Here is a 13,141-nt window from a genome sequence, read left to right on the forward strand (position 1 = left end):
TATACAATTATGGACGGACTGCCCAGTGCCGACACAGAGGTAGCTACAGCCGTGGACTACCGTACTGTACTGTGTCTGCTGCTAATATAGACTGGTTGATAAAGAGATGTAGTAGTAGTAGTATGTATGTATAAAGAAGAAAGAAAAAAAAACCACGGGTAGGTGGTATACAATTATGGACGGACTGCCGAGTGCCGACACAGAGGTAGCTACAGCCGTGAACTACCGTACTGTGTCTGCTGCGACTGGATGATAAATAATGATATAAAAAATATATATATATCACTACTGCAGCCGGACAGGTATATATTATATAATGACGGACCTGCTGGACACTGTCTGTCAGCAGAATGAGTTTTTTTATAGAATAAAAAAAAAAACACCACACAAGTGAAGTCACACGACGAGTGTTTAACTTTTTCAGGCAATCACAATATAGTATACTATACTACTAACTATACTGGTGGTCAGTGTGGTCAGGTCACTGGTCAGTCACACTGGCAGTGGCACTCCTGCAGCAAAAGTGTGCACTGTTTAATTTTAATAATAATATGTACTCCTGGCTCCTGCTATAACCTATAACTGGCACTGCAGTGCTCCCCAGTCTCCCCCACAATTATAAGATGTGTGAGCTGAGCACAGTCAGATACGAGTGTTTAACTTTTTCAGGCAATCACAATATAGTATACTATACTACTAACTATACTGGTGGTCAGTGTGGTCAGGTCACTGGTCAGTCACACTGGCAGTGGCACTCCTGCAGCAAAAGTGTGCACTGTTTAATTTTAATAATAATATGTACTCCTGGCTCCTGCTATAACCTATAACTGGCACTGCAGTGCTCCCCAGTCTCCCCCACAATTATAAGATGTGTGAGCTGAGCACAGTCAGATTTATACATAGATGATGCAGCACACTGGGCTGAGCAGTGCACACAGATATGGTATGTGACTGAGTCACTGTGTATCGTTTTTTTCAGGCAGAGAACGGATATATTAAATAAAACTGCACTGTCTGGTGGTCACTGTGGTCAGTCACTAGTAAACTCTGCACTCTCTACAGTTCTACAGTACTCCTAAGCTCCAGTAAATCAGGTCAATCTCTCTCTCTCTCTCTCTTCTAATCTAAATGGAGAGGACGCCAGCCACGTCCTCTCCCTATCAATCTCAATGCACGTGTGAAAATGGCGGCGACGCGCGGCTCCTTATATAGAATCCGAGTCTCGCGAGAATCCGACAGCGTCATGATGACGCTCGGGCGCGCTCGGGTTAACCGAGCAAGGCGGGAAGATCCGAGTCGCTCGGACCCGTGAAAAAAAACATGAAGTTCGTGCGGGTTCGGATTCAGAGAAACCGAACCCGCTCATCTCTAGAAAAAATGTCTGTGAGCGGCAAAAGTGATGAGGAGAATTTGTCAAGCACTCCTACAGCCCTAACATGCTTATCTTGTAAGTCAGGGGTAATTGATATGATTCAATTGGTCACTTATGAGGGTTTGTGTGCAAACTGTTTCGTTTTTCAGCGAAGTAAAAAACAGGAGTCAGTTCAACCTCCAGTAGAGCCACCATGGAATATGTTCGCAAAGACTCTGTCTTCAATAGCGGACAGGTTAGCTCCAGTAGCACCACCTCAAGGGTTAGGTTACACTATGAACCCATACATGCAGCTCCCTTCCTATGGTTTGGTTCCAGTAGCCTCTACAAGCAACCAAGGGGTAGGTAAGACTAAGACAGATACGTCTGTATGGCAGACTACACAAGAGGATACATCGGATGATGATGCGGAAACAATAGATTCAACTCCGTATGATGATCAGTCGCAGAGCTTTAGTTCAGATGATGTAGCTGAACTCATTAATGCAGTAAAGGCTGTGCTTTCTCTGGAAGAACCAGCCAAGACAGCGTTAAAAGCAAAAGCACCTGTATTCAAACGAACAAAGTCAGTGAAAGCTGAATTTCCAGCGTCAGAGGAGTTGACGGAAATGATGGATGAGTCTTGGGCAGCGCCCGGTAAAAAGTATAAGATTCCTAGGAGATGGGATTCTTATTATCCATTTCCTGCTGGAGATTGTTCGAAGAGAGAAGTTCCTCCAAAAGTAGATGCACATGTTCTGCGACTCGTGCACAAATCTGCTTTGCCACTGTCATCTACCTCTTTGAATGATGTCACAGACAGGAGGGTAGAGAGCCTATTGAAAAATATTTTTTCTCTTGTGGGTGCAGTGGTAAGACCTGCTATGGCTTCGGCCTGGGTAGCAAAGGCAATGGGCGAATGGATAGAGGAACTAGAGAATGACATCCCATCTCCTACTAGGGAGCAAGAGGATCGTCTTTGCCGTTTAAGACAATCTGCCCAGTATTTAGAAGAAGCAGCCATTGATGTAGGCACTGTTGCTTCTAAAGCTTCAGCCCTGGCAGTAGTCGCTCGCAGAGCAGTCTGGCTACGGACCTGGAAGGCAGATGCGGAGTCCAAGAAGGAATTGGAAGCATTGCCTTTCGTGGGTAATATATTATTTGGAAAACCTTTATCGGATATCCTAGAGTCAGAGGCTGAATCGAAGAAGGTCAGATTTCCGGCTACCTACAACCCTAAGTCCAAGGGTTTAAAATTTCGCTCATTTCGCTGGCAAAGCAAAGCGAAAGGTAAAGAGGAGCCTAAACAACCCCAGTTTAAATCCAGGGGTAGGAAGCAGTGGGCTAGCAAAAAGCCAGCTTCCAAACCTGAACAAAAGCCGTCAGCCTGAAGAGACGGGCCTCCGCCTGGAGGATTCCAGGGTTGGGGGCCGACTCCTGCAATTTGCACAATCTCAGGGGTATGGGTTCCCATTCAGGAGGCAGCCTCCTCAAAGATTTTTTTGCACCAGCCCGTCTCGTATAGAGTCGAAGGCCAATGCCCTGCAAGAAGCAGTCCAAAAATTACTGCAGTCAGGTGTGATTGTCCCAGTTCCTCCATCACAAAAGGGACAGGGGTATTACTCCAATCTGTTTCTAATCCAGAAACCAAATGGGTCATATCGACCAATTCTAAATCTGAAGATGTTGAACAATTACATATGGATCCCGAAGTTCCACATGGAGACGTTACGCTCCATAATGTTGGCTATGGAACCGGGAGACTATATGGTATCTCTGGATGTGCGGGATGCTTACCTACATGTGCCTATAGCACTATCACATCAGTGTTACCTCAGGTTTGCCATCCTCAAGGAACACTTCCAGTTCCAAGCTCTGCCCTTCGGGCTAGCTACAGCACCCAGGGTGTTTACCAAGATCATGGTGGTTATGGCAGCTTGTCTGCGCAAACAAGGGATAAGGATATTCCCATACCTAGACGACCTATTAATCTTAGCACAGTCGCAAGATTTACTGTTGAGCCATCTCCAACAGACGATAGTTTGTTTACAGAGACACGGGTGGCTCATAAATTGGGAGAAGTCGTCCCTGAATCCATCACAGCGGATGGTTCATTTGGGAGCCATATTGGATTCAGACCTACAGAGAGTTCTCTTACCAGAGAAGAAAATAGTCAAGGTGCAGGTCATGGCTCAGGAAGCGTTGCAAGCCCAGACAATGTCAGTCCATGCAGCAATGCGACTGTTGGGTCTGATGGTATCAACGTTCGACATGGTGGAATATGCGCAATTCCACTCCAGACCATTGCAGCATCTCATTTTGACAAAATGGAACGGAAATCATCAAACAATAAAGAAGCAGATGATAAAGATTCCAGTAAATGTAAAAAGGTCTCTAGCATGGTGGCTACAGACAGACCATTTAAACAAGGGGAGACCCTTTTGGATAAAAGAGTGGCAAGTCCTGACGACAGATGCCAGCCTGCAAGGCTGGGGGGCGGTACTCGGAAGCCTATGGTTCCAGGGAAAATGGACCGCAAGGGAAAGTCGCCTGCCGATAAATCTGTTAGAAATAAGAGCCATTTACTTGGCCCTAGTTCAGGCAAAGGACAATCTACAAGGAAGACCAGTCCAGATCCGCTCAGACAATGCGACGGCAGTAGCATACCTAAATCATCAAGGAGGGACTCACAGCAAGAGTCTGATGGAGGAAGTAACTCCCATTCTAAAGTGGGCAGAACTCCATCTCCCAGCATTGTCAGCAGTATTTGTCCCGGGTGTACTAAATTGGGAAGCGGATTTTCTCAGTCGGCACACCATTCAGGAAACCGAATGGGCACTACACCCAGAAGTGTTTCAGACACTGGTGAACAGATGGGGTCTACCGGAGATAGACCTTATGGCGTCTCGTCTAAACAACAAAGTTCAGAGGTACGGATCAAGAACAAGGTGTCACGATCCGGGTATCTGGACGCCATTACTTACCCTTCAGATGCCTCCTAAGGCGGGCTCAGCGTTCCAGGACCGGATTCCGCTGTTCCTGAGTTTCCACATGCAGAGTGGTCTTTTCATCAGCCGCGGCCTCCGCTGTGCCCGCGTGGTTAAATGTGCATCTATCAGCCTGGCGTCTCCTGTCTCCGGTGGCCGGCGCCGCCATTACTGTTTCCCAGACCACATGGATTACAAACCAAACTTCCCTCCAAGTGTCTGCATGGGCGCAGCCATCTTGGATTCTGTCATCTGATCATTTCCACCAATCTGCTGTCTGTGTTGTTGATTTGCATAATTGCCTAGCCAACCCCTTCCTTGCTGCAGGTATAAGTAAGCTGTACCTGAGCAAGGAAGACGTCAGTGCTTTGGTTGTCAAACCTAGTTCCTGTTTGTCTCTCTTCTATGATTGTCTTCCAGGTTCCAGCTCCTGTCTCAAGACTTCCACCATAGAGACCCGCACCAGCATTCCACCTGCGGTGTAGCCTGACTCTCCAATCCATTGTGGATTCATCTGTTTCCAGCTACAACACTACCTGCTTCCAGCCTCAGCTTCCAGCAGAGTACAGCTTCCCTTAAAGGGCCGGTGTCCTTTCTACACTTTACCACTCTCCACCGGAATTAATATTTCTCCGCTCTCAAGTTCTACATTTCAGTTCACATTTCATCGCTCCCAAAGTTCATTTATTATTTAACTGGTTCCAGCCAGTATCCACTCCGTGCTAACAACAGTCTGGTTCCAGCCAGTATCCACAGCAGCTGTTTTACCTTCAGCAACCCAGCTCTTCCTGGAACACCAGCTGGTACAATCCTGGGTTATCTCCATTGCTACAGCCGGGCCTGGTAAGGACTTTCCATCTAGAAGATCATAAGAACTATCTCACACTACCAGTGCCCTGTGGTTCCTGCCATGCTGTAGTACTCAGGAACTGTATTTATTCTTTGCTGACTTTTACGTTTTCTTTTATTGCTGCTGTGATGCGGAGTTGTCATAATAAACATCATTGACTTTTATCTAAGTTGTCGTGGTCACGCCTTCGGGCAGTTATTATTCATGTTACTTACATGTCCAGGGGTCTGATACAACCTCCCAGGTTCCGGTACATCTCAGCCCCTACAACTGAGGCTGCCTCCCGTCAGCTCAGGCCCTCAGTTGTGACAGTAAGCACTGACCTAATGAATCCAGCCGGAGACCAGGATCAAGCGGCCAGGCCGATGCAAGAACTGGCAGCCCGACTAGAACATCAGGAGGCTGCACAGGGCCACATCATCCGCTGTCTCCAGGATCTCTCTACTCGGCTGGATGGGATTCAGACAACTCTCCGTGGATCAGGCGCGTCTGGTGCGTCAACCACAGTGACTCCAGCTATAACCCCACCCACCTTACCCATTTCTGCTCCACGTCTTCATCTTCCAACGCCAGCAAAATTTGACGGATCTCCAAGATTCTGCAGGGGATTTCTCAACCAGTGTGAGATTCAGTTTGAGCTACAACCTGGCAATTTTCCCAGTGACCGTACAAAAATTGCCTACATTATTTCTCTTCTCAGTGGCTCAGCCCTTGATTGGGCATCACCGTTATGGGAGAGGTCCGACACCCTGCTATCTTCTTACACTGCATTTGTGTCAACATTCAGGCGCATCTTCGACGAGCCAGGCCGGGTAACTTCAGCTTCGTCTGAGATTCTCCGTTTACGCCAGGAATCACGTACTGTAGGACAATATCTTATACAGTTCCAGATCCTGGCATCCGAACTGGCATGGAACGACGAGGCCCTGTATGCTGCATTCTGGCATGGTTTATCCGAGCGTATTAAAGATGAGTTAGCTACCAGAGACTTACCCTCCAAGTTAGATGAGCTAATCTCACTTTGTACGAAAGTTGACTTACGTTTCAGAGAGAGAGCAACTGAGCGTGGAAGATCATCTGCTCCAAAATCTTCTACTCCTCCTCCTCGCCAACTGTCACCAACTACAGATGAACCCATGCAAATTGGCCGTTCCCGTTTAACTCCTGCTGAGCGCCGAAGACGTCTCTCCGAGTTTCTCTGTCTGTATTGTGCAGCTCCGTCTCACACCATTAATGCCTGTCCCAAACGTCCGGGAAACTCCAAATCCTAGCTCGCCAAGGAGAGGGCCGGCTAGGAGTAATGATCTCCTCTCCATCTCCTCAAGATTGTAACCTCCCAGTCTCGCTTCAAGTTGCTCAACGTTATCAGAACGTCATTGCCCTCCTGGATTCCGGAGCAGCTGGGAACTTTATTACTGAAGCCTATGTTAAACGGTGGTCCCTACCCACCGAGAGACTTCCTTCGTCCTTTTCCTTAACTGCTGTGGATGGCAGTAAAATTTTTGATACAGTTATTTCTCTAAGGACTCTACCAGTTCGTCTGAGAGTGGGAGTTCTTCATTCCGAACTTATTTCATTTTTAGTGATTCCAAGAGCCACACATCCTGTGGTCCTGGGCCTTCCATGGCTCCGTCTTCACAATCCTACAATTGATTGGACGACTACGCAAATCCTGGCATGGGGTTCCTCCTGTATTAAGACATGTTTGTTTAAAGTGTTGCCTGTCTGTTCTTCCTCCCCCAGGTCGTCTGATGTTCCACCTCCTCCATATCAAGATTTCACGGATGTGTTCAGTAAAGCTTCTGCTGATATCCTTCCTCCTCATAGAGAATGGGACTGCCCGATTGATCTCGTTCCAGGGAAGGTTCCACCTCGAGGCCGAACTTATCCGTTGTCTCTCCCCGAGACACATTCTATGGAGGAATACATTAAAGAGAACCTAGCAAAGGGGTTCATTCGACCTTCTTCTTCTCCAGCCGGCGCAGGCTTCTTTTTTGTAAAGAAGAAAGATGGTGGTCTGCGGCCGTGCATCGACTACAGAGGTTTGAACGACATTACCATCAAGAACCGCTATCCTTTACCCCTGATTACTGAGCTCTTTGACAGAGTTAGCGGAGCTACCATCTTTACAAAGCTGGACCTGAGAGGTGCATACAATCTCATCCGGATCCGTGAGGGTGACGAGTGGAAGACCGCATTTAACACCCGTGACGGACATTATGAGTACCTCGTCATGCCCTTCGGATTGAGCAATGCTCCAGCTGTCTTCCAGCATTTCGTCAATGAGATCTTCAGAGACATTCTATACCGTCATGTCGTGGTCTATCTAGATGATATCCTCATTTTTGCCAACGATTTAGAGGAACATCGTTTCTGGGTAAAGGAGGTTCTGTCCCGTCTCCGTGTCAATCATCTCTACTGCAAATTAGAGAAATGCGTCTTTGAAGTCAAGTCCATTCCGTTTCTAGGGTACATTGTGTCCGGTTCCGGACTAGAGATGGATCCTGAGAAACTACAAGCAATCCAGAATTGGCCGGTACCCTTAACCCTCAAAGGGGTCCAGAGGTTCTTAGGGTTCGCCAATTATTACCGAAAGTTTATACGAGACTTTTCCACCATTGTGGCGCCTATTACTGCTTTCACCAAGAAGGGTGCTAACCCGTCCAAGTGGTCTGAAGAAGCCATGCAAGCTTTTCATCTTTTAAAACAGAGGTTCATCTCTGCACCTGTCCTGAAACAGCCTGACATCGACTCTCCTTTCATCTTAGAGGTGGATGCCTCCTCCGTTGGAGTAGGAGCGGTGTTATCTCAGAGGGCTAAAGATGGTCATTTACATCCTTGCAGTTTCTTCTCACGGAAGTTCTCCCCAGCGGAGCGCAACTATGCCATTGGCGACCAGGAGTTGCTAGCCATCAAGCTCGCTCTAGAGGAGTGGAGATATCTGTTGGAGGGAGCTTCTCATTCAATCACCATCCTTACAGACCACAAGAACCTTCTATATCTAAAAGGCGCACAATGTCTCAACCCTCGTCAGGCCAGATGGGCACTTTTCTTTTCCAGGTTCGACTTTAAACTCCAGTTCTGTCCGGGCTCTCAGAATCGCAAGGCCGATGCCCTTTCCCGCTCATGGGAGCAAGAAAATGAGTCAGAGTCTTCAGACAAGCATCCTATTATAAATCCGTTGGCATTCTCCACGGTAGGGATGGACTCTACGCCCCCATCAGGGAAAAGTTTTGTGAAGCCGACACTAAGGAAGAAGCTCATGCATTGGGCCCATGCTTCCCGTTTTGCCGGACATACAGGTATCCAAAAAACCCTGGAGTTTATCTCTAGGTCCTATTGGTGGCCAACTCTGAAAAAGGACGTTTTGGAGTTTATTGCATCTTGCCCAAAGTGTGCTCAACATAAAGTATCCCGCCAGTCGCCTGCGGGGCAACTGGTTCCACTATCTGTTCCCCGTCGACCATGGACCCATTTGTCGATGGATTTTATTACAGATTTGCCCATGTGCAACAAGTTCAATACCATCTGGGTGGTAGTTGACCGGTTCACCAAGATGGCACACTTCATTCCTCTCACCGGTCTTCCGTCAGCTTCCAAGTTGGCTCAAGTATTCATACAAGAGATCTTCCGACTCCACGGTCTTCCAGAAGAAATTATCTCAGATCGAGGAGTTCAATTCACAGCCAAATTCTGGCGAAGTTTATGTCAAGTCCTCCAAGTCAAGTTAAAGTTTTCCACGGCTTACCATCCTCAGACCAATGGTCAAACTGAGAGGGTGAATCAGGACTTGGAGGCCTTCCTCCGCATCTATGTGTCCTCCTCTCAAGATGACTGGGTTCAATTACTTCCCTGGGCCGAGTTCTGTCATAACAACCAGTATCATTCTTCATCTTCCTCAACACCATTCTTCACCAACTTTGGATTCCACCCTAAAGTCCCTGAGTTCCAACCGCTTCCAGCAACTTCTGTTCCCGCAGTGGATATCACCTTGCATCAGTTTGCCAATATCTGGAAGAGCGTACGATCAGCTCTGCTCAAGGCATCGTTCAGGTACAAGAAGTTTGCGGATAAGAAGCGTCGAGCAGTTCCTGCTCTCAAGGTGGGTGATCGGGTATGGTTATCCACGAAGAATTTGAGGTTAAGAGTTCCCAGTATGAAGTTTGCACCTCGCTACATCGGTCCTTTTAAAATTGATCAAGTCATCAATCCTGTTGCTTACAGACTCCAGTTACCTCCCTTCTTAAAAATACCCAGGACATTCCATGTTTCCCTGTTGAAACCGCTAATCTTGAATCGGTTTCATTCCTCACTTCCACCAACTCCGAAAGTCCAAACTCAACGAGGCGTTGAGTATGAAGTGGCCAAGATCCTGGACTCACGTCACCGTTACGGTCAACTACAGTATCTCATTGACTGGAAGGGCTATGGTCCTGAAGAACGCTCTTGGACCAATGCCTCTGACGTCCATGCTCCTGCCTTGGTCCGAAATTTCCACGCAAAGTTTCCTTTAAAGCCTAAGAAGTGTCCTGGGGCCACTCCTAAAGGGGGGGGTGCTGTCACGATCCGGGTATCTGGACGCCATTACTTACCCTTCAGATGCCTCCTAAGGCGGGCTCAGCGTTCCAGGACCGGATTCCGCTGTTCCTGAGTTTCCACATGCAGAGTGGTCTTTTCATCAGCCGCGGCCTCCGCTGTGCCCGCGTGGTTAAATGTGCATCTATCAGCCTGGCGTCTCCTGTCTCCGGTGGCCGGCGCCGCCATTACTGTTTCCCAGACCACATGGATTACAAACCAAACTTCCCTCCAAGTGTCTGCATGGGCGCAGCCATCTTGGATTCTGTCATCTGATCATTTCCACCAATCTGCTGTCTGTGTTGTTGATTTGCATAATTGCCTAGCCAACCCCTTCCTTGCTGCAGGTATAAGTAAGCTGTACCTGAGCAAGGAAGACGTCAGTGCTTTGGTTGTCAAACCTAGTTCCTGTTTGTCTCTCTTCTATGATTGTCTTCCAGGTTCCAGCTCCTGTCTCAAGACTTCCACCATAGAGACCCGCACCAGCATTCCACCTGCGGTGTAGCCTGACTCTCCAATCCATTGTGGATTCATCTGTTTCCAGCTACAACACTACCTGCTTCCAGCCTCAGCTTCCAGCAGAGTACAGCTTCCCTTAAAGGGCCGGTGTCCTTTCTACACTTTACCACTCTCCACCGGAATTATTATTTCTCCGCTCTCAAGTTCTACATTTCAGTTCACATTTCATCGCTCCCAAAGTTCATTTATTATTTAACTGGTTCCAGCCAGTATCCACTCCGTGCTAACAACAGTCTGGTTCCAGCCAGTATCCACAGCAGCTGTTTTACCTTCAGCAACCCAGCTCTTCCTGGAACACCAGCTGGTACAATCCTGGGTTATCTCCATTGCTACAGCCGGGCCTGGTAAGGACTTTCCATCTAGAAGATCATAAGAACTATCTCACACTACCAGTGCCCTGTGGTTCCTGCCATGCTGTAGTACTCAGGAACTGTATTTATTCTTTGCTGACTTTTACGTTTTCTTTTATTGCTGCTGTGATGCGGAGTTGTCATAATAAACATCATTGACTTTTATCTAAGTTGTCGTGGTCACGCCTTCGGGCAGTTATTATTCATGTTACTTACATGTCCAGGGGTCTGATACAACCTCCCAGGTTCCGGTACATCTCAGCCCCTACAACTGAGGCTGCCTCCCGTCAGCTCAGGCCCTCAGTTGTGACACAAGGGACCCAGGAGCAGTCCTGGTAGACGCACTGTCAGTAGAATGGAGGTTTCAGCTGGCATATCTGTTCCCTCCAATATCTCTGTTACCCAGAGTAGTGAGAAAGATAAAACAGGCAAAAGGAGCAATCATTCTAATAGCTCCAGCTTGGCCAAGAAGGCATTGGTACACAGATCTGTGGAGAATGTCCGTGGAAGCACCGATACTGCTCCCTCAACGTCCAGATCTGTTAATGCAGGGTCCTTGTTGTCACAGTCATCTGGATCGCCTGTCTTTGACGGCGTGGCTGTTGAAACCTCTATCTTAGAGGCTAAAGGATTTTCAAAGCAAGTAATCCAAACCATGCTTAGAGCAAGAAAGCCTTCTTCGGCCCGTGTACAGATGTAGCCACCTTTATCTTGAGTGGCCGCGGCGGTTGTCCCGTTCGACCATACGCAGCGTACTGTGGCGTAGCGAGGCGCGCCTAGCCACAGAGAGGCTATCTAATCGCACGGAGACAGACATTTGACGTTTGGCGTTACCTTTACGTGTAATACCTGCGATCAGCCACCAGATGTCGCTTTTTACAATCACCACTGCGCATGCGTGTGGTCTCCCGTAAAATACAATACTGACATACATAATAAGGACTACTTTACTAAGGCGTCTCATTACGCTGCATACAGCAAATACTGTACTCATTACGCTGCATTATTTAATACAGTACTGTACAGTATATACAGTACGACACCGACGCAAATACAGTAGTACAGCATACAGTATATGATCCATCTACAATACTTTATGAATACTGTATGTGAGCGTGCAAGTCCCGCAGACAAAACACAGTACTGTAAAACCAGTAGTGTACACTGTCGCAAATGGATGTGTGTTACAAGTTCACTATTGCCTCTCAAGATTAGGAATTTTCTACAGTGTTATCGTCCTAATCCCGTAGCCATTACAGCATAATCAAAACCAACGGATTTATACATTTGTCTGCGGCGAAGTGGTGAAGTGTTTCGCTTCCTATACTCAGAGTCCAGGGTTCGATTCCTTAAGTACTGTACGAATGCATGTTACTGTAGTTTTTTTCAGACACTTTATTATTTTTTTTATTCACATACTGCAAACCAGGGCATACAGTAGCTGCATGAGCGGTTCTATGCGATCGAGTCCGGTGTACCATAATCTGCAGGTTCTATGCAGGTTAAGGTACTATGCTCCGTACACAGTACACATACAATTCTGTAGCTGGGCAGACTGAATAGAAATGGCTACCACCTATGACTCCTTGCCCCACAGAGGCCCTAGGCTACGGAGCAAGTAATAGTCCAGATTGTACAGACTATGGGGCAATGCTGAATGAGCGTCACAATCCCCTAGCTAAAATACACAGTATGCATATTATGGTACACCGGACTCGATGACATACTGTAGCACACTGGCAAAATGGCCGCCGCCCCTGAACCCTTGTGCAGGTTATGGGGCTATGCTGAAGGAGCGTCACAATCCCCTAGCCAAAATACACAGGGGAGGGATAAGCTACTGTAGGATTGCATACAGTATTACGGTACACCGGACTCAATCGCATAGCACACTGTCAAAACGACCACTACCCATGAACCCCCACCTCCTGAACCCCCACCTCGTGGCAGGCAGCAGTTGGGTATGGAATGAGAAATGGCATAAGCTGTGCAGGCTACGGGGCGATGCTGAAGGAGCGTCACAATCCCCTAGCCAAAATACACAGAGATACTGTAAGCGAGGTCTATGCACATTACAGTACTGTACAGTACGTTACACCGGGCTCGGTCGCATAGCAAACTGACAAAACACAAGTTTTACAGTACATACAGTAAAGCAGGCCAAAGCTGCAGGAGAGTTTCTACTGTAAAGGTTCTATGCACCGTACGGTAATGTACACATACCTGTACAATTCTATAGCAGGGCAGACTCAATTGAAATGGCTACCGCCTGTGACTCCTACAGTAGCTCCTAGGAGGCACTCAGCTATGGAGCAAATAACAGCACAGATTTTGCAGGCTACGGGGCAATGCTGAAGGAGCGTCACAATCCCCTAGCTACAATACACAGGGGTGATAGAGATAATCGAGTGGCTGGAGGGGGGTCCCCTTGATTTAAGGGGCCCCCACTCCTCCAGGGTACTCCGGCCAGGTGTGACTAGTTGGGTATTTAATTCCATGGCCGCAGGGA

The sequence above is a fragment of the Pseudophryne corroboree genome, chromosome 5 (assembly GCF_028390025.1).
Source record: "Pseudophryne corroboree isolate aPseCor3 chromosome 5, aPseCor3.hap2, whole genome shotgun sequence".
NCBI classification, from domain to species: Eukaryota; Metazoa; Chordata; class Amphibia; order Anura; family Myobatrachidae; genus Pseudophryne; species Pseudophryne corroboree.